Raw genomic sequence first — 21,061 nt, 5'->3', positions numbered from 1 at the left:
ATACGGCTTATCCATTTATGCTTTTTCATCTTGAAATTTGTCAGATTAGTTTACAGTGACTAGGCTGCCTTTGAGACCGTATGGCAGCCGAGAAATGAAAATTACCCCCATCATGGCATACCATTTGAAAAAGTAGACATCCCAGGGTATTCAATATGAGGTATGCCCAGTCTTCTGTAGTAGCCACTTGGGCACAAACCCTAGCCAAAGTTAGCGTTTTTTTTTGTGTGCATTTTTCACATAAAATCTGTACTTTCACTGATAATGTTATTGTTAGTATATAGTTTACTGCCCTGAAAAACTCCTAGTTCTGTTCAGTGATGTCTCATGAGCGCCATGGTACCCCCATGTATAGGTTTTATGGGTTTTTTGAAAGTTACAGGGTCATATATGAGGCTTATCCTTATATGCTTTTTCACATTCAAATTTGTCAGATTAGTCTGCTGTGACAAGGCCGCCTTTGAGACCGTATGGCGGCCACAAAAGGAAATTTACCCCCATCATGGCATACCATTTTAAAAAGTAGACATCCCAGGGTATTCAATATGAGGTATGACCAGTCTTTTGTAGTAGCCACTTGAGCACAAACCCTAGCCAAAGTTAGTGTGTGTGTGTTTTATTTTTGCATTTTTCACATAACTGTACTTTTAATGATAATATTATTGTTAGTAGATAGTTTACTGCCCTGAAACACTCCTAGTTCTGTTCAGTGATGTCTCATGAGCGCCATGGTACCCCCCATGTATAGGTTTTATGGGGTTTTGGAAAGTTACAGGGTCATATATATACGGCTTATCCATTTATGCTTTTTCATCTTGAAATTTGTCAGATTAGTTTACAGTGTCCAGGCTGCCTTTAAGACCGTATGGCAGCCAAAAAATGAAAATGACCCCCATCATGGCATACCATTTGAAAAAGTAGACATCCCAGGGTATTCAAAATGGGGTATGCCCAGTCTTTTGTAGTAGCCACTTGGTCACAAACCCTAGCCAAAGTTAGCGTTTTTTTTTTTGCATTTTTCACATAAAATCTGTACTTTCACTGATAATATTATTGTTAGTATATAGTTTACTGCCCTGAAACACTCCTAGTTCTGTTCAGTGATGTCAAATAAGCGCCATGGTACCCCCCATGTATAGGTTTTATGTTTTTTTTGAAAGTTACAGGGTCATATATGAGGCTTATCCATGTATGCTTTTTCACATTCAAATTTGTCAGATTAGTCTGCTGTGACAAGGCCGCCTTTGAGACCGTATGGCGGCCACAAAAGGAAATTTACCCCCATCATGGCATACCATTTGAAAAAGTAGACATCCCAGGGTATTCAAAATGGGGTATGCCCAGTCTTTTGTAGTAGCCACTTGAGCACAAACCCTAACCAAAGTTCGTGTTTGTGTTTTTTTGTGTGCATTTTTCACATAAAGCTTTAATTTTACTGATAATTTTATTGTCAGTATGTAGTTTACTGCCCTGAAACACTCCTAGTTCTGTTCAGTGATGTCTCACAAGCGCCACGGTAACCCCATGTATCGGTTTTATGGGGTTTTGGAAAGTTACAGGGTCAAATATACGCCTGTCCATTTTTGGTTTTAAACATTGAAAATTGGCAAAGCGATTTTCTGGGCCTATCTTGCCTTTGAGAGAGCATGGCAGCCTGGGTAATAACATTTCCACTATTATGGCATACCAATTTCAAATGGTGCATTTTACGATGTTTGGTAAGGGTGCTGTGTGTGTGTGAAGGCGCTGTGTGTGTGTGTGTGTGTGAAGGCACTGTGTGTGTAAGGGTGCTGTTTGTGTGTGTAATGGTGCTGTGTGTGTGTGTAAGGGTGATGTGTGTGTGTGTGTGTGAGGGTGATGTGTGTGAGGGTGATGTGTGTGTGAGGGTGATGTGTGTGTGAGGGCGCTGTTAGTGTGTGTAAGGGTGCTGTTAGTGTGTGTAAGGGTGCTGTGTGTGTGTGTAAGGGTGATGTGCGTGTGTGTGAGGGTGATGTGTGCGTGAGGGCACTGTATGTGTGTGAGGGCGCTGTATGTGTGTGTAAGGGTGCTGTTAGTGTGTATATGTGAGGATGATGTGTGTGTAAGGGTGCTGTGTGTGTGTGTGTGTAAGGGTGCTGTTAGTGTGTATATGTGAGGGTGATGTGTGTGTAAGGGTGCTGTATGTGTGTGTAAGGGTGCTGTATGTGTGTGTAAGGGAGGGGGGACCTTGCTGCTGCTGCCTTCCCTGGTGGTCCAGTGGAGGTGGGGCAGATTGCTTAATATCCCCCCTCCCTTCTTACATTATTCCCTGGTGGTCCAGTGGTGAGTGAACTCTAGCCTGCGGGGCTAGAGTTCACTCTCGCGAGGTCTGAGTGTTTCCACGGCAACGCTCAGATCTCGCGAGAGGAACGCGGCGGAGCTGCTGGCAAGAGCTCCCCGGGTCCTCTCCTGCCTCCCTCCCTGCCTGTGGGTCGGTGGGGAGGAAGGCTGAGAGCAGAGCCGGCGCTGAGATCCTGAGATCTCCCCTGCCGGTCTCAATACATAGGCGTGCCGCGGGGATTAGGGTGTACCCAGGCACACCCCGTGCGCATGCCTATGACCCATACATTCACTCACACATACTCCCGACAAAAACATGCTTACATTACTGGTAGCGGCCCTCCAAACAATCAGCAGACATTGGCGCAACCAAAACCCGCCAAAAATAGTACAATGCATAACAGCATTACAGATGACAAAACGCTATGAAATAATGGCGCGAAAAAACAAACTTCCTAAACCATTTATAAGGGCAGCATGGGAATTATGGGAGAAATATATGACAACAATAGAGGGATTACCCACCCTTGCAACCGCACTATAGGATAGCCTCACAAATCCTACAAGGCACATGACCCACTCCGACAGCTGTGACCATCCTGGTAACAAACACAATGTATTGTAAGCACCTACAATTGAAAGCAGAAAACAACAAAAACCACGACAAAGCAGGAAACTTGTGATATTCATGTATAAGGGATAACCATGTAATGTTCCTATAAACGGCACTGCAGTTCAGTAATACAATGTAGACTTCTAGAGGAAAATCTTGACTCTCCTTCTCACTCCTCCCCTCTGTCCCCCCCTCCTCCCCCACCTTTCCCAAGGTTATAATGTTAAACATATCGTCAGATTGGCGAGACGAAAGACCACCACATTCCAACAAGAAACAATCTGTGAAAGTTGTCATTTCTTGTAAAAAAAAAAATATGTGATATATTATGATTGTAACTAACTATCTGTTGATAAAATAAAATACAAATCATAAAAAAAAAAAAAAAAACATGCTTACATTCAAACACACAAACACTCCTTGGTGCTGAATACATAAAAAAAAAAAAACACAAACACTGCTCGGTGCTAAATAAATTTAAAAACTTTGCAGGTGTTTTTTTTACATTTTTAAGCTGGGATCCGCCCGGGTGCCAAATGCTCCAGGTATGCCCCTGTTCAGGTGTGTTACACAGAAAGAGATGCCCTATATATTATAACCTGCAAGCCTATTAACCTGCAAATACTTTTGGTTATATAAAACTAAGATCTAAACAGGAAGGAATCCAATTAGGATATCCTAGTGAACTGGGCTGCTGAGGGAGAAATAGCTCAGAACTGAAGGTGCATTGTTAAACCTGTTGTTAAACCTAAAGGGAACAGAAACCAGTGCTACACATAAAAAGTGATGCCTTAAAAATTATAATCTACATGAATATCAGCTCCAATATTATAAATTAGCAGTTTGGCTCCTGGAAAGATCGATAAGATTGAAATTTCACCCGAAGTAGTGATATTTAGATTTCATCTCTATTTAGGAAGTAATGCAATTAAGCATATATTTTGAGTTTGCTTTTTTGATTATCTAGTCCTATTCATACTATAAAAATGTCTAACAAGAAGCGCACACAAGAAACAAAACAACTACATTTAAGGAAGGATAAAAAACAAGAACAGAAATCAGAAAAAAAGACTCTCCAGTTTCTTCACAGCAGTGGATCCTAAGCTGGCCAAAGATACATCTGCAATGGAAGAAAATAATACCCAAGTACAAGTTGGAGAAGACCTTGACCAAAATACTGATAACAAAGATCCAAAGAATATCACTCCAGATTACCTTCAAGAATGCTTTGACAGACATCTTATTAAAATGAAAATGGAAATGGAGTCAAGTACCGAGAATCTAAGATCTGAGATTTTGAAGAGAATTTGCTCCAATGGCGAAACTCCTAAGAGACAACAATATAAAATATACATGGGTGTTCCCAACAAGTCTACAATGCAGCAGAGATGGGAATAGAGAGACTTTCGATTCTCCCACGAAGTTAAAAAAGTGGACTCATGAGCAGAATCTTAAGCAACATTCCCAATAACTAATGAACGATATACTTGTTGCAGCAAGAAGCATTTATCTTTTTTTTTTTTTTTTTTTAGAATGACAAATTAGTTCACAAATTTTAAAAATTAATCACACATGAGAAAGAGTAGTATTCACTATGGATATACATATGAACCGATTTATAAGAGTGAAAAGAAAATCTATTTTTGAAATTAATATTTTATTTTTGAATTTGACAATTTTTATTTTTTCCAAGTATAAATGGGGTACAGAAAGTAAGAGGGATAAGGGTTTGTAGTAAATAAGTTCACATATGCATGTTACAGGTACAATATTGTGGTTACGGTTTGTATCTTTGTTAAGGTTCAAAGCTCTATACATGTTACATTTGGTCGTGGGTTAAACAGTGGTTGCAGTGATACCGGAGAAACTGACGGAAGCCAAGCACAGAGAGATGGACACAGGTTTCTTCAGGAAGGAAGAGATTCTTTATTCGGTTCACTGATCGGGACTCAGGGGGACTAGTGTCACCAAAATACAACAAGTTCTGAGCCCCGGACAATAGTGCAGGCTCCTTATATAGGCACATAACTCCTCCCATATTAAGCTCCACCCGCACATTCTCATAACCAATCAAAACGAACAAGAACTAACTTCCTGCTTGACCGTATGGCTTGTCCAGCACAATGGAGGAGGGGAATACTACATCCTGTATTCTCGCACATGCTCCGTACACTACTGATCGTATCTTTACCACGTGCAACCAACCGACCGATACGTCAGCATATGCATGTACACATGCCACGTGGTAATCTCGGCCTACTAAATGTATTTTTACCGAGATTCCACCACATTCCCCCCTTTGATGCCTCTGATATTTCACAATTACGGAGGCATCACTTAACCTTGGTTTGCATATACCTCAGGTTACCATGAACCAGACCAGACTTTTCTATGATGTGAATCCCTCAACACTCCTCTTCCTGCATTGGTTCTCCCTGATTTAGAGCCTCATATTTATATATGGCCATTATCTGTGCAGCCGCCTTCCTCTCTGCTATATTTTCTATCAGGCTCTGCACAGACCTAACTACTAAAGGAATAAGACATGGCAGGAGTAGGCACAACATTAAAATCAGCATGACTCCACCTACCAATGCCTTAAGCCCTCCAAACTGCTCATACCAGTTACCAAACCAACTACTTGGATTATACCCTTTCCATACCTGAGTAGGCACATGCGCTAGTTTAACCATATGGCTAGTAAGCTCAGCTATTGCTTGCCCTTCATCATCTATTTGAAGACAGCAATTGCTCAGGTTAAGCTTCCCACATACACCTCCCTCTACTGCCAATAGGTAATCCAAGGCTAATCTATTTTGGTAAACTGCTGTCCTCATCCTGGTATTATGCTTCGCTAGAAGATTGAGCGCTTGTGAGGTCTCATTAGTAATTATCTTAACCACCGCCTGTAACCTTATAATGCGGTTGAGCATATATATTGGGGTCCTATACCCGAAAGTACCATCCTCTGCCCAAGTGGCTGGCCCATAATAGTCTATAATACGCTGGGGAGGCCATTCATCATCTTCCCAGGCGCCTATCTCTATGGGTCCCCTTTTCTTCCTATGATTCACATCATACACTTTAACTCCCAAAGTCTCACCTGTTTCAATAGGTAACAAGAAGAAGGATGGTTTGAGCATACCCAACACACATGCCCCTTCCCAGTCCTGTGGCAACTCCGAATAGGCCTTCTTACCACAGATCCAGTACAAATTTGCTGGGGCTTTCCAACTAGATGTGATAGATAGGTCAAACCATACGTCCTTTAAATTGGCATATCTTGCAAACGGGTTAGATGGTTCTGAGACATTTGAAGCCGACCACCAAGTTGTATTCTTTGTATCATCATCATAAGCTTTTTGCCCTAGACAAGTTAGTTCTCCTACAGAAGTATTAAACATCATTCCTTTCCTTGCTATGCAAACATAACCTATGATGGAGGTTTTTAATCTCCACTCAGATTTACCTCTAACACTCATCTGATAATCGGCTTGTGTAGATATTAATTGTTCAACTGCCTCAGAACCGGACATTACCTCCTTTGCTTCCCAAGGCCATTGGTCTCCCATGTTAGTACCTCCACACACATAGCAGTTGGTTACATTAAGACTACCAGCAATACTCTCAGCTAAATCTATAAACAGGTTTTTAGCGTTATGGGGAATCTTATTATCTACACTCATCTCTTTATAAAAAGAATGGAATACCTGATGAGTTTGGGATGTTACAGTATCGGTCTCTATCCCTGTAAACAATATCGTCCCAGGGTCTAAACCTGTCCCATATATTTGAAACCCAAATAAGTTACCATATCTGTCTAGGAATTGGTCAGGATTATTTATAAGTATATGGACTGGGTTGCATTCCATAGACTTACAGTATGGTTTGGTAGGCAACTTAGTAACAATCATATCCTTGTCTGCTGTCTGTCCCCAAGTTGCCCACCCCACACAAGACCAATATGGGCAGAAATTATATTCCCTATCTGGGCATCTTGGACTTACATACTTGTTTTTACTACTGGGACAAATATATTTATCGTTAGACCCATACGTTCTCTCCCACCTAAGATCCCCACATACATTCCACGGCTTTCTACCACTTGATATCGCTTTACATGCATCAAATAGCAGAACACCCGAAGAATGTACGGTTTCTAACTCAGTTTTATTTATTAGGGTCCCCTGTGGATCTCCATTCCTGAGGGTCAACCAAATTGTACGGGGTTGATACTCCGGATTGAAGCACTTAGGTTCTCCTACTCCTAAATGGCATACACTATATTCTATACCTAGGTATCTACACCTAGACACATCACCTTTACACTCATATTGTGAATGCCAAATTAGGGTCTGGGAAATATGATTACCTGTTATAGTAGTCTTAATGCAAACCTCACAGCTAGGAGTGTCGGTACCTCTACCTTCCTGAATATAAAAAGACATATAAATAAACATTATTATTAACACTTCTTTCGTCGGCTGCATCCTCAGTCTTCGTCCGTGCGATGGCACCTCAGCTTCCAGGATGTAAGGGCTGCAGGGAATGGAGTTCTGCTCGTCTTCACAGGGGTCCCTTCGAGACTTTACTGGCTTTTAATAATACGTTGGTGAGTGGACAGGCGTTATTATGGCCGTCAAAACACTCACTTACCAATCTCTGTAACAACAATAATTGTAATCCACAAGGTTTCCTCGTCACTCCGACTGAGTCGTGCGCTTTAACCGGATCTTGCAGGGATTCTCTGGATCTGGTGTAACTTGCCAAGAATCTACTGCTGCTGGTTTAACCCTGGAGTGATGAATCCACGGAGTCACTTCGGCCACTTTTATTGCTGTAGGGGTAGACAAAAGAACAACATAAGGACCCCTCCACTTAGGCCCTAACGGTATATTATTCCACTCTTTAATCCACACTTGATCTCCTGGATGATAACTATGAACAGGGGAATAAATATTCACAGGTAATCTATCTTGTACCCATTTCTGTACCTCCTCCATAGTTTTACCCAACTCTACAACCTGCTGCTGGGTAATTCCTTCTCCCAACTGACTCAAATCCCCCCTTAAGTTACCAAGTACGGAAGGTGGACGCCCATACATGATTTCAAAAGGAGAGAGACCCATCCTTCTGGTAGGTGTACTTCGAATACGCAACAGAGCTATAGGCAAAAGCACATTCCACTTGAGTTGGGTTTCCTGACACATTTTTGCCAACTGATTCTTAATAGTTCTATTCATTCTTTCTACTTTACCAGAACTCTGAGGTCTATATGCTGTATGAAGTCTCCACTTAATACCAAGCATATGAGTCAGTTGTTGTAGGCACTGGTGAACAAAGGCTGGAGCATTATCCGATCCTATAGAGCAGGGTAGTCCATATCGGGGTATTATTTCTCGTAGCAGGAATCGCACAACTTCTCCTGCTTTCTCTGTACGAGTAGGACATGCTTCTACCCAGCCTGAATAGGTGCACACAACTTCTAGTAGGTAGCGATGTCCACCAGATTTAGGCATAACTGTATAGTCAATTTGTAGATCGGACATAGGGAGTCCCCCCATATACTGAACTCCTGGTGGCTTTACTGGTCCTTGCATGACATTATTTTTAGCACATGTTACACATCTTCGTACAATGGCTTGAGTTAAGTTGGACAATCTTGGTATGTAGAAATGTTTTCTGAGAGATTCTTCTGTACTATCTCTTCCAGAATGTGTCCCATTGTGATAATTTTGGACAATTTCTACCGCTAGTGATGCTGGAATAACTATTCTCCCATCTTCTAACTGATACCATTTGTTCTCCAGGTACTTTCCAGGTTCAGTCTTTAACCACTCTTCTTCTTGAACTGTATAAACTGGAGTCCATTGAGACAGTGGAGTCGGTATAAGAGCAGCTATATGTTCCACATATTCCTGTCTTCCTGATTCAGCGGCACGCTTAGCTGCATTATCTGCCATCCGATTTCCTTTGGTTACATCACCATCGCCTCTCAGATGCGCTCGACAATGTATAATACCAACTTCTTTGGTTCCCACACTGCTTCCAATAGTTGTAGTATTTCAGCTGCGTACTTGATTTATTTGCCCTCTGAATTCAATAGTCCTCTTTCTTTATACAAAGCTCTGTGGGCATGAATGGTTAAAAACGCATACTTGGAGTCCATATAGATGTTCACTCTCAAACCTTCAGCCAATTGTAACGCTCGTGTTAGTGCTATCAATTCTGCCTTTTGTGCTGATGTTCCTTTTGACAGTGGCCGAGCTTCTATCACCTTGTCTATCGTTGTTACTGCATATCCTGCATAGCGAATCCCTTCTTTCACATAACTACTACCGTCTGTATAATATTGGACATCAGGGTTCTGGATGGGAAAGTCACGAAGATCTGGTCTACTTGAAAATACTTCATCCATCACCTCCAAACAATCGTGTTGACTTTCAGTAGGTTGTGGCAAAAGGGTAGCCGGATTTAAGGTATTGACAGTCTCTAAATGCACTCTTGGGTTTTCACACAACATTGCTTGATACTTAGTCATACGGCTGTTACTGAACCAATGATTACCTTTGTAATCTAGCAACGTCTGTACTGCATGCGGGACTCGCACATAAAGTTCTTGACCCAGAGTGAGTTTATCGGCTTCAGCTACCAGCAGGGCGGCTGCAGCTACGGCTCTTAGACAAGGTGGAAGACCACTGGCCACTGCATCCAGTTGCTTAGACATATAGGCAACAGGTCTTTGCCATGATCCCAAGTACTGTGTTAATACTCCCACAGCCATTCTTCTTTGCTCGTGTACATATAAGTAGAATGGTCGTGTGTGATCAGGTAGACCTAATGCTGGGGCACTCATCAAAGCCTTCTTCACATCTTCAAATGCCTTTTGCTGTTCTGGGGTCCATAGAAAGGGGTCGTGTTCTGTACCCTTGATAGCTGCATACAGAGGTTTCGCCAATATCGCATAACTGGGAATCCATATCCTACAGAAGCTTGCTGCCCCCAAGAATTCCCGCACTTGTCTTCTATTCTTGGGTATTGGTATTTGGCATACAGCTTCTTTTCTCTCTGGCCCCATTATTCTTTGACCTTCAGAGATATGGAATCCCAGATATTTGACAGTTGGCAGACACAACTGAGCCTTCTTCCTAGACACCTTGTATCCTGCCTTCCAGAGAATGTGTAGTAGATCGTGTGTTGCTTGCTGACATATTTCTCTTGTAACTGTGGCTATTAACAAATCATCTACATATTGTAATAGTACACACTCTCCTGGGATGGACTTGAAATCCAGTAAGTCTTGACTTAAAACTGAACCAAATAGGGTAGGTGAATTTTTAAACCCTTGGGGCAGTCTTGTCCAAGTCATCTGGCGTTTCGAGCCCGTTACAGCATTTTCCCATTGGAATGTGAAGATACATTGGCTTTCTGCAGCAATTCGGAGGCAAAAGAAGGCATCTTTGAGGTCTAAGACTGTAAAATAGGTAGCCCCGCCCGGAATTAAAGCAAGCAGGTTATACGGATTGGGCACAACTGGGTGTATACTTACAACCGCATCATTGACTGCTCTCAAGTCCTGCACAGGGCGATACTCATCTGTACCGGGCTTTTGAACAGGCAGCAATGGGGTGTTCCAGGGGGAAGTACAGAATTTTAGGATACCATACCGTATGAACTTATCCAGATAAGATTGAATATTCTTCTTAGCCTTCTGCGGGATATGATATTGCCGTAGGCTCACTGGATAAACCCCAAGTTTTAGTTCAATTCGAATGGGTGGAATATTGCGGGCCAGTCCTGGTGGGTTGTTCTCTGCCCAAACTCCTGGTATGTTGAATAAGGATTCATCACTCTTAGGGTTTTGGCTAGTCAACGCTGTATAAAGTCGCCACTCTTCTTCCTTTGGTACTGATAAAGTCATAATACCTGAAGGTCTATTAAACTTTAAGGATGTTGTTCCATTTGGTAGGAACGTTATCTGCGCTTGTAGTTTTGATAGCAAATCACGTCCTAGCAACTGGACTGGACATTCAGGCATATAAAGGAATTGATGTTTCACTACGTGGCCTCCCAATGTACATTGTCTACTTTTAAGAACCGGTTTTGCAGCACTTCTTCCAGTTGCTCCTATTACGGTGATAGTTCTTCCAGATGGAGGAGCAACCAGGTCAGTCACCACCGAATGTTCAGCACCAGTATCAATCATGAATGTACTCCTTTTTCCCCCTATTGATACTTCGACCATAGGCTCCGCTCGGCCAAGGGGGATGGAGCCCGGTCGGTATCAATAGTCATCCATGACCGTGTCACCGTATCGCGGGATCTCTGTGCTGCGGGATAATATCTATCTTCCCTAACACTACCTCTGTTATTACCATTACTCCCTCCGGGACCTCCTCTACCTCTCGCTCTACCTCTAAAGTTTCCATATCCTGCCCTGGGTTGGTCTCTCTCATACTGCTCCCTTTTTGGACACTCACTTCTCCAATGCCCTTCTTCTCTACAGTATGCGCACTGATTCCTACTCAGGGGTTCCCTATTCCACTTGCTATCGCCTCTATCCGGTCCCCGTCTGTCTACGCCTGCGATCGCTACCGCTAGCATATCCGCCTTTTTACGCATCTTGCGCTCTTCCTCTTTCTTATTCTCTGATTCCCTATTCATGTAAACTTTATTAGCTACCTCCATTAGTTGGGTGATGGACATTCCTACGAACCCTTCTAACTTTTGTAGCTTGCGCTTAATATCTCCGTAGGCTTGGCTGACAAAGGCAGAGTTTACCATTCGGGAATTCTCAGGGGCTTCCGGATTAAAGGGGGTATACAAGCGGTATGCCTCCAATAATCGGTCATAAAAGACACTGGGCGGTTCATCACTTTTCTGTAACACCTCAGCCGTCTTAGACATATTTATAGCTTTCTTCCCTCCGGCTTTCATGCCAGCAATTATAGCGTCTCTATCGGCTTTTAAATGAACCATATCTGCGCCATTAACATTCCATTCAGGATCAGTGTTAGGATAATGAGCTGTGGCCCATGCTGCTGGATTAGCTTGATTTAATGTACGGGCTTCTTCTTCCAGCGCTTTAATGGCCGCTTGGTTTATCCTAGTCCTCTCCTCGTTGTTAAACAATGTCATTAGTAATTGCTGGCAATCAGCCCAAGTAGGATTGTGCGTCTGGACTATCGAGGTGAACAGGTCGGTCATGGCTTGAGGTTTGTCAGTGTACGAGGAATTATGGGTTTTCCAATTTAAGAGATCGGTAGTTGTGAACGGGACGTATACGAAGACTGGGTCAGCATATACTAATTGACCTTCATCATTAAGGTGTGCTGAGCCGGGAGCCAAATGAAGTGGCATTTGATAATGTTTAGGCTTTTGGGTACCGGTCAGTTGTCGGGTTAGTATAGGGCTTCGTTGAGGGGCGTCGGTTAGGGGTTCCAGTCGAGGGGTAGTAAGGCATGGGGATGTGGAAGCTTTATTGTAGGGAAGGTCGGTGAATAAAATATTCCGGATACTCGGATCCATCTTGGCGAGTCGTTTATGGCCTGCCTCCAACAATCAATGTATGGAAACTGTCCGTAAAGTTCAGGCCTACCTGATACAGCCACGTGTACACGCTGTACCAGATTAGGATCCAAACTGCCACGTGGCGGCCATGCGGCAACCAAAGTAGGCCATTCCCTAGTACATAATGTAATCAAACGTACAGAAGAAATTTTAACCCCAAAATCACATTTTGTAAATCCCTTTTTAAAATTCTTTAACATGCATCCTAAGGGATCCAAAATCGTCGAGTCCGACGCGCCCATACTTAGCAATGGAGCGTCGTTTCCAACGAATACTATACACGCACTCTATTCAACGGTCACACCCGTTCCCTCGGCAACAGCACCACGTGGTACAGTTACCAAGTGAAACGTACACAATAAAAACACTCAGGGAATTCCCGTACACACACACAGCTGTTACACCAGTCACTAAATAATAGATACTATGCCCTTTGGCGAAACTATACAGTCACCCACGCTATAATTCCCTATATATGAATTACCCGTCTATAACATACCCCAGTAACATCGTCTTTACAAACAGCAGTTACAGTACGGTTAGCATAGGTCAAAGTACAATTTAAGGTAACAGTACAATTAATAGTGGTTATGGTGTTAGACATGCAACAGACGACAATTATTAGTATTCATATACAGTGTCAGTAAATATACATGGTTATGGTACCATGCACTATAATACAGCTACACACTATTAACACTCTCGCTAGACGGCAGAGCTCACGCTATCTAACAAGATATACACACTACTAAACAATCTTTAACACATTTACAATTCCCAACTAATCTATTGGCCAGTACCTTGATGGACTACCTAAAACTATCTACATCCGTTTTGGTTAGCCACACTGCCCAAGCACCACATATAGCGAACTAGAGGGCGGAATTTACAACAGAACCCTCTTAGTCTATCTACTCTATCAAAAGTCTAGTGGGTTCCAAATTTACACGCCTTCCCACTTAGCCAAGATAGGTTGAGAGCTAGCGGACTAAATTTACACAGACGCCGCTTAGTCTCCCGGTCCCTCCGACCTAGCGAACAAAATGTACACCCTAGAACGCTAGTCTAGACAAGACACCGGTGTCCGGCTAGGGCTATTTACACAGAACCCCGCCTGACTCCAAACCAAATTAAACGGTCTTACTAAAGAGCGTTCAATTGAGCGGTGCGCCTTCGCTCCTTCCCTCCACTGTAGGGGGCAGATTCCGTACACAATTCAAACCCCTTATGGGCCTACCGTTATGGGCCTACCCCTAGTGGGTCCGCCGTCTAAAACAGCGGTCGTCTTACCTCCTCGTTCCTGAACCTGAGTTCACACTCATCGACGGGGACACCCCAGCACTTACTACGTAGAGGCCGATGATCTCCTGGACAACAGACCAGTGGCGCCGAGACGAAGGGAGGTCCACGCAGAAGTTCAGGGGTGCAGCCGTAGAGAACGTGGGCAAAGATAGACCGTCTCACGCCTCTGCTTCTCAGCTACCGTTGAACGATGAGCTTCCCGGCCAATGCACCAAATGATACCGGAGAAACTGACGGAAGCCAAGCACAGAGAGATGGACACAGGTTTCTTCAGGAAGGAAGAGATTCTTTATTCGGTTCACTGATCGGGACTCAGAGGGACTAGTGTCACCAAAATACAACAAGTTCTGAGCCCCGGACAATAGTGCAGGCTCCTTATATAGGCACATAACTCCTCCCATATTAAGCTCCACCCGCACATTCTCATAACCAATCAAAACGAACAAGAACTAACTTCCTGCTTGACCGTATGGCTTGTCCAGCACAATGGAGGAGGGGAATACTACATCCTGTATTCTCGCACATGCTCCGTACACTACTGATCGTATCTTTACCACGTGCAACCAACCGACCGATACGTCAGCATATGCACGTACACATGCCACGTGGTAATCTCGGCCTACTAAATTTATTTTTACCGAGATTCCACCACAGCAGCACCTATCTCACAAGCGCTATTTGCTACCTTTTTGGTTGTGGCCTTTGCTTGTGTTGGCCCTGAGCATTGGCAGTCAAAACCTGTCGTGGCTGTACCCAGGGCTTCGCATGCTACCTGTATCGTTGGTGGTAGTGCAAGATTTGGGTGGGGACAGGGGGGAGGTATGGGGAGGGGGTGTGAAGGGGGTGTACTTGTAGGGGTATGGTGGAGGGTGCAGCTGGGATCAGAGAGATTATGCATGTTTCAGTGTGGAATATGCTCAATTGGGTGAGTTCTTCCCCCCATAGTGTTTTTTTTTTATTCCAGCCTGTGGCGTGTACTTGTGTGTTACGTCAATGGGGTTTGTTTTTGTCCCACAGGTCCCACGCTGCGGACCAGTAGGAGCCTTTCTGCTGTGTCTTCTGTGCTGAAGTTTCATATAATTTGGTGTGCTCAATCGCCTCTATGCATTGTGTGATCGTTGGGGTCGCTGTTTGCTTCCACTGTCTGCTTATGACAGCGAGAGCCGCCATTATAATGTGGTATACCATATATTTGAGGTGTGTGTGTGGCTCCTGTGGGAGCAAGAGTAGTAGGAATGTTTCAGGAGTCGGGGGTAATTTCAGTCCCGTGCATCGGGTTGATAGGTTTGCTACTTGTGTCCAGTTATGTTGAAGCAGTGGGCAGTGCCACCATATGTGTAGCAAGGTTCCTCTGTTTGTTTGGCATCTCCAGCATGTGTCGGAGGTGTCGGGGAAGCTGTGCTTGAGTCTTGTGGGGACTAAGTACCATCTATAGAGTAGCTTGCGTGAAAGTTCTAGGTGATTTGTACAGAGTGTTGGTTGTTTGTGGGCTTGGTAGATATCTTGCCATTGGTCACCCGTGAGTGGGTGTCCGATGTCCTGTTCCCATGCTGATTGGAAGGAGGGTGGTTGTTTTCGGCATTGTGTATGTTCGAAGGCGTATATCATGGATATGAGTTTCATTGCCGGCTTAGTCTTTGTACGTATCTGTATTATTTTAGTCCAATGTGGGTCTAGTGAGTGTGCTATTTGTTGTACTGGTTGAGACTGCGCCCAAGATTGTATTTGCAGGTAGGAGAAGGTTGCTGTGGATGGCAGAGTGTATTCTGTTCTGAGGTCTTATAATTTATTGAGTTTGTTGTCCTGTAGTAGTTGTGACATGGTTGTCACGCCATGTCTTTGCCAGAGCTTGTGATTAAAGTCGGGGATGAATAGTTGTAGTGCTTTTGTAGGGATTGCTGGGGATAGTGTAGTCGTTGCTCCCATCTTCTTTCGGTAGCTGTCCCATATTGAGAGGGGTAGTGTAGTGGTTGGCAGTAGTTCAGAGTTTTTTGGTCTGTGGGTTTTTGCCAGCCATGCCAGAGTCGGCAAGGCAAGTCCCTTTGCATGATTCTTCTCTATTTTGGTCCACGCCACTGGGTTGTGGCTTTTCGATGCTGTCAATAGTGGTGCTATATGAGCTTCTCTGTAGTAGCCCCTTACTTCGGGTAGGCCCATCCCGTCCTGGGCTACTCTTGTTTTTTTATAATCCCATATATAGGTGTTCAGTGTGTTTTGTAATTCTAGTAGGTACTTTTTTGGGAGAGCGAGTGGGAGTGTGCGAAATAGGTACTGGATTTTTGTTAGTATAACCATCTTCACTGAGGCTATTCGGCCTGTCCATGAGATATATTTCCCTCTCCAACTTTGGAGGATATTTTTGATTTCAGTGGTCAGTTTGGTATAGTTTGCCTTAAAGAGCATGTGTGTTGTTGGTGTCAAGTTGATTCCTAAGAATTTTATGTGGTCCTTCTCCAGTCGTAATTGAATTTTGTTTTTAGGGTCGTCAGGTCTGGGCTGGGGATATTGATTCCTAGGGCTAGTGTTTTTGCGATGTTCAATTTGTAGTAGGAGCATTTACTATATGAAGAGAGGATCTTGTGGAAGTTGGGCAGGGAAATGTGTGGTTGTTCAAGGGTTAGCAGAATGTCATCGGCAAATAGCGATAGTTTATATTCTCGACCTCTGGTCTTAATCCCGTGTATGTTGGGATTGCAGCTTATAAGTTGGGTGATTGGTTCTAGCACTAGAATGTAGAGTATCGGGGAGAGTGGGCATCCCTGTCTGGAGCCGTTCGAGATGTGTAATGGTTTTGATATGAATCCCCCATTTACAACACGTGCTGTTGGTGAGGACTAGTGATAGGAATTGTGGTGGAAAGTCAAATTTCCTCAGAACTGCTAGTAAGAAGGGCCAGTGAAGCCTATCAAAGGCCTTCTCTGCGCCTAGGGATAGTAGGACGCCGGGAGCTTGTTTTTCATCTATCTCGTCTAGAGTTTTACGTGTGACGTCCACTCTCCGCCTGCCCCCCATGAACCCCACCTGGTCCTCACCTATAATTGTGGGGATAATGGGTGCTAGTCTATTGGAAAATATTTTAGCGATAATTTTCACATCTGTATTCAACAGAGAGATGGGCCTTAGGTTTTGGCAGCAGGTCGGGGGTTTCCTAGTTTGGGGAGTGTGGCAACATGCGCCATAAGCATCTCTGATGGCATCGTCCCCGTTTGTAAGGCATGGTGAAATGTGTTTCGTAGTTGGGGGGCCAGAATAGTTGCAAATTGTTTGTAATATGAGTTAGTCAGACCGTCTGGGCCTGGTGATTTCCCATTCGGGAGGGATTGGATAGTGTCAATTATTTATTGCGTGGTAATGGGGCTTTGTATGGCGTCTCTTTGTGCGGACGTTAGTTTGGGTATTACTGTAGTTCGGAGAAAGTCATCAATTCCTTGTGTGGAGGGTTGGTGTAGTGTAGGGTCTGTTTTTAGGTTGTAGAGAGAGTGGTAGTAGTCGGCCATGCTATCATTGATGTCTTGTGGGTTGTGGAGTTTTTCTCCTGTATTCGTGATCATGTGCGGAATTTTGGAGTTCTCTTGTTTTTGCCTGAGTAGGTTGGCCAGGTGTTTCCCTGGCCAAATGTTTTCAGTTTCAATTTGGTGAGAATGTGGGCTGTTTTCCCTAGTGTTAGTGCATTAATCTACGCGGTAATTTGCTTTATGGATTCTGCGCTGGTGTCAGATGGGTTCAGGAGGTGCGAGATCGTGTCCCTTAATTTCCTGAGGAGGTCCGTATGTTCTATGTTGCGTTGGCGCTTGAGATATGCTGCTCGGAAGGTGGAGGCTTCTGAGTTGTCGTTAATGTGGAAGTAGTCTAGTAGGGTTGCAGTCAGCTGTTCTGTGAATTGAGTATCATGTAGAAGCGAGTCGTTGAGGCGCCACGGAGGCTTACCTCGGTGTTGGTAGTGGGTTTGCATTGTCAGAATCAGTGGGGCATGGTCGGACCATACTATGTTTCCTATGGTGCATTCTTCTATTTGTGGGAGGAGTGGGCCGGATACAAGGATGTGGTCAATTCTGGAGTAGGTTTTATGTACTTGTGAGAAAAATGTATATTCTCTTGATGATGGATGTCTTGTTCTCCAGGTATCGTATAGCCCGTGTTCGTGGAGGAGTTTTGTAAATGCTTTGTTATTGGGCTTGAGTTTATGGTGTCTTGTCGATGAGCTGGGGGCTGTTGAGTCTATGCAGGAGTCCATAGTGTTATTGAAGTCACCGCAAATGATCGTGGGGATGGTCGAGTCCCCTGGTAGTTTGTTAAGAACCTTATGTAGGAAATTGCGCTGCTGTTCATTCGGGCTATATAGGCATACTAGGATGAGTGGGTTGCTGTTGATTATGCAGTGTAGGATCTGCGGTGTAGGATCTTCCCTGGCTGTCTTTGCGGATGTTGAGTAATTCCATAGTAAGGGAATTATGTAACAGAATTGAGACCCCCCTCGATTTGGATGTGTGTGTAGCATGGTATTGTGTGGGGTAGTCTTTGGTGGCAAATGTGGGGATGCGGTTGGTGACAAAGTGTGTTTCTTGTACGCAGACTATGTCTGCTTTGGTTCTTTTTAGATCGTCCAGTAGTATGCGCCTTTTATGTGGCGTGTTGAGGCCTTTTGGGTTGTGGGAGTATATGATCATATTGGTGGCTGCGTGGGTGGTGGGGATAGTCCCTTGGTTATGTGTCAGGTTGTTCTGTAGGTCTGTGGTTTTGTGTTTTTTGGCAGGGGGTGCGGGTGGTTGGGAGGTTTGGGTCAGTTGTGTTTGTGATGTTATATACAAAGACCGTATGGTCTGGTACGCTTCTCGTACCGTAGGGCTTTGGATGGCCGTTTCCAAGCAGTGGCTAGCTGGGCTCCATATTAAATCTATAGGTAAAGCTGAACATGTCGTAAACAGACTAAGAAACTATAAAAGTACAAGTCATTAAGGCATTATGACATAACATACAACATAACAGCAATAGGCATGCAAGCAACTGTATTAGCATTCTCTGGTCATGTATTTAGCCATAACAATTAATTCATCGTAGGAGCATCATGTGTTTCTCACCTCTATGCCCTTCTTATGTGAGACCCGGGGGCCTAGGGGTGGCTGTACTTCCCATTATCTGGTCGTGAGGGTTATTTAGAGGCTCCTAAGTTTGTTTGGGGTAACCCCTCGTTGTGGGGGTGATCAGTTTGCTTTGCCCTGTGCTAGTTTATGAGGTGGGGGCTGCCTTCGTTTGTCCCCAGTCTGTGGGCTTTCCATGCCTCCTACCCTCCCGGACTCCACTACATTGGTGCTAGTTCATCCGATACCGGTGTAAATTGCACCGCTGATTGTGGTGAGCGTGGGGTTTGCCCTTGTGTGAGCTGCGCCCACTAAGGCCTGGTTTGCCCCGGTCTACCCGCGGGTCTCCTACCTTATGTTCCCGGGTGTGTTTGTAAAATGCTCTCTCTACCTGTTGGGGGGTGGTGGCTCGTAATGGTGGTCTGGGTCCCCATAATGCTTACGGTATTTGAACCGGTGAGTGGAGAGGGCAGTTGCTAGATTAGTGTTGCTTTACCCATGTGTGTATGTGCAATTGTTGGCTAGTCTGTGGCTATGCATAGCAGTATAAAATACAGTATAATACTTGCACGAATCATGCCTCTGTCAATCGGTTTTTAGTGTTAGTCCATATTAGCGTTGTAGTTTGGGCATTGGGGAGTTGGGCGTTTCTCTGTTGGGGGTTTGTTGGAAAGACCCCATTTTGCCAACGCCGACTCTTCAGGAGTTGCAAAGTAGGTTGTTTTTCCATTTCTGGTTAGGATGATTTTCGTAGGAAACCCCCATCTGTAGCAAACTCCGTGGTTGCGGAGTTCCATGGTGACCTGGTTGAAGTCCCTTCTGCAACGCAGTGTTGCCGCCGAGAGGTCCGCCATGATGCGCACGGATGGGTATTCCTCGTGTGGGTCCGCTCTGCTTCAAGACACCCTTAAAATCAGTTTCTTGATGTGGTAGTAGTGCGCCCTGAGTAATACATCGCGCGGAGTGGAGTCAGGAAGGCATTTCGGCTTCGCCACTCGATGCACCCTGTCCAGGAGGAGCATGTCCGTCGGGATGTATGGGGCATAAGCATGCATGAGGCCCCTCACATAGGGCTGGAGGACAGATTCAGGGATGCCACGCAGTCTCAGGTGATCTGTCTTCTTGATCCGCCATGCGGGATTCCATGCTCTCTATTTTGAGTTGTAGGGCCTGCAATTGCCCTGTCATGTCTGCTTGTGCCGTTGTGAGTTCTTGTCAGTGTTGTTCCACCGTGGTGATTCTGGTTGACAGGTCTCTCATCTCCTTCTTAATTTGTTCTGCCATTGTTTGCCAGGTGCATATCAGCTTGGATGCCATTGCTTCCATGGCTTTTTCAAAGTGTCCTCGTGTGAGGTGTTCAGTAGGATGGGAGTCTGCAGGCTGTGTTGGCGCGTGGTTGGGGTCCGGGCTGTCCGCGCCATCTTGGGAGGCCTCCCGCGCGGTGTCCACCGTTGAAGCCTGGTTCTGCCCAAAAAGCTATTTTTTACGGCTTTAGTGGCTGCCTTCTTTGTTTTGGAGTTTGCCATAATGCTTTCAGCGATTGTTAGGAAGTCAGCTTGTTTAGAGTGTAATTCTAGTGGAGCCCATGTGCCGGAGCAGATTACCAAGCATCCATCTTGCTCGACGGTTAGCCACGGCCCCCGAAATTAATAATTTAAAGACACAGGTATCACAATATAATACACAGATAGTAGCATATTGGAGATTCACGTGAAATATAGTTCGTAATCTGTTATCAAATTTTAATTTCACAAATAGGATGTTGTTGAGTAATGAAATTGTTACACAGGATTGGATTGTCATGGAATTGATACATAGGTCCATAAAGTGTATTTTTTCATCAATAACCATCTCACACTAAAAGCAAGCAGAGCATTAGGAAAAATAAATGTAAATAATACTACAAAGGTAACAGGGTAAACAAATTAACCACAAAAAGGCTGAAAAACGAAAAGGCTTATAGGTTAATAACTAAGATATTAGAAAAGGGAGAAGTAATACAATGCCCAGATAAAATTGGGGTGGCATTTGCTAATTACTACTGAAATATTTACAATTTACCGGCAAATACCTATAAACCAGCACCTAAAGATTATTTTAATAATTCTCACTGAGATCCAAAAAGAGAATACAGTGCCTTGCAAAAGTATTCACCCCCTTGACTTTTTTTAGTCTAAGTTGGTGAAGTGAAATGGGAAAC

The sequence above is a fragment of the Pelobates fuscus genome, chromosome 11 (assembly GCF_036172605.1).
Source record: "Pelobates fuscus isolate aPelFus1 chromosome 11, aPelFus1.pri, whole genome shotgun sequence".
NCBI classification, from domain to species: domain Eukaryota; kingdom Metazoa; phylum Chordata; class Amphibia; order Anura; family Pelobatidae; genus Pelobates; species Pelobates fuscus.
This window is presented reverse-complemented; position numbering follows the sequence as displayed.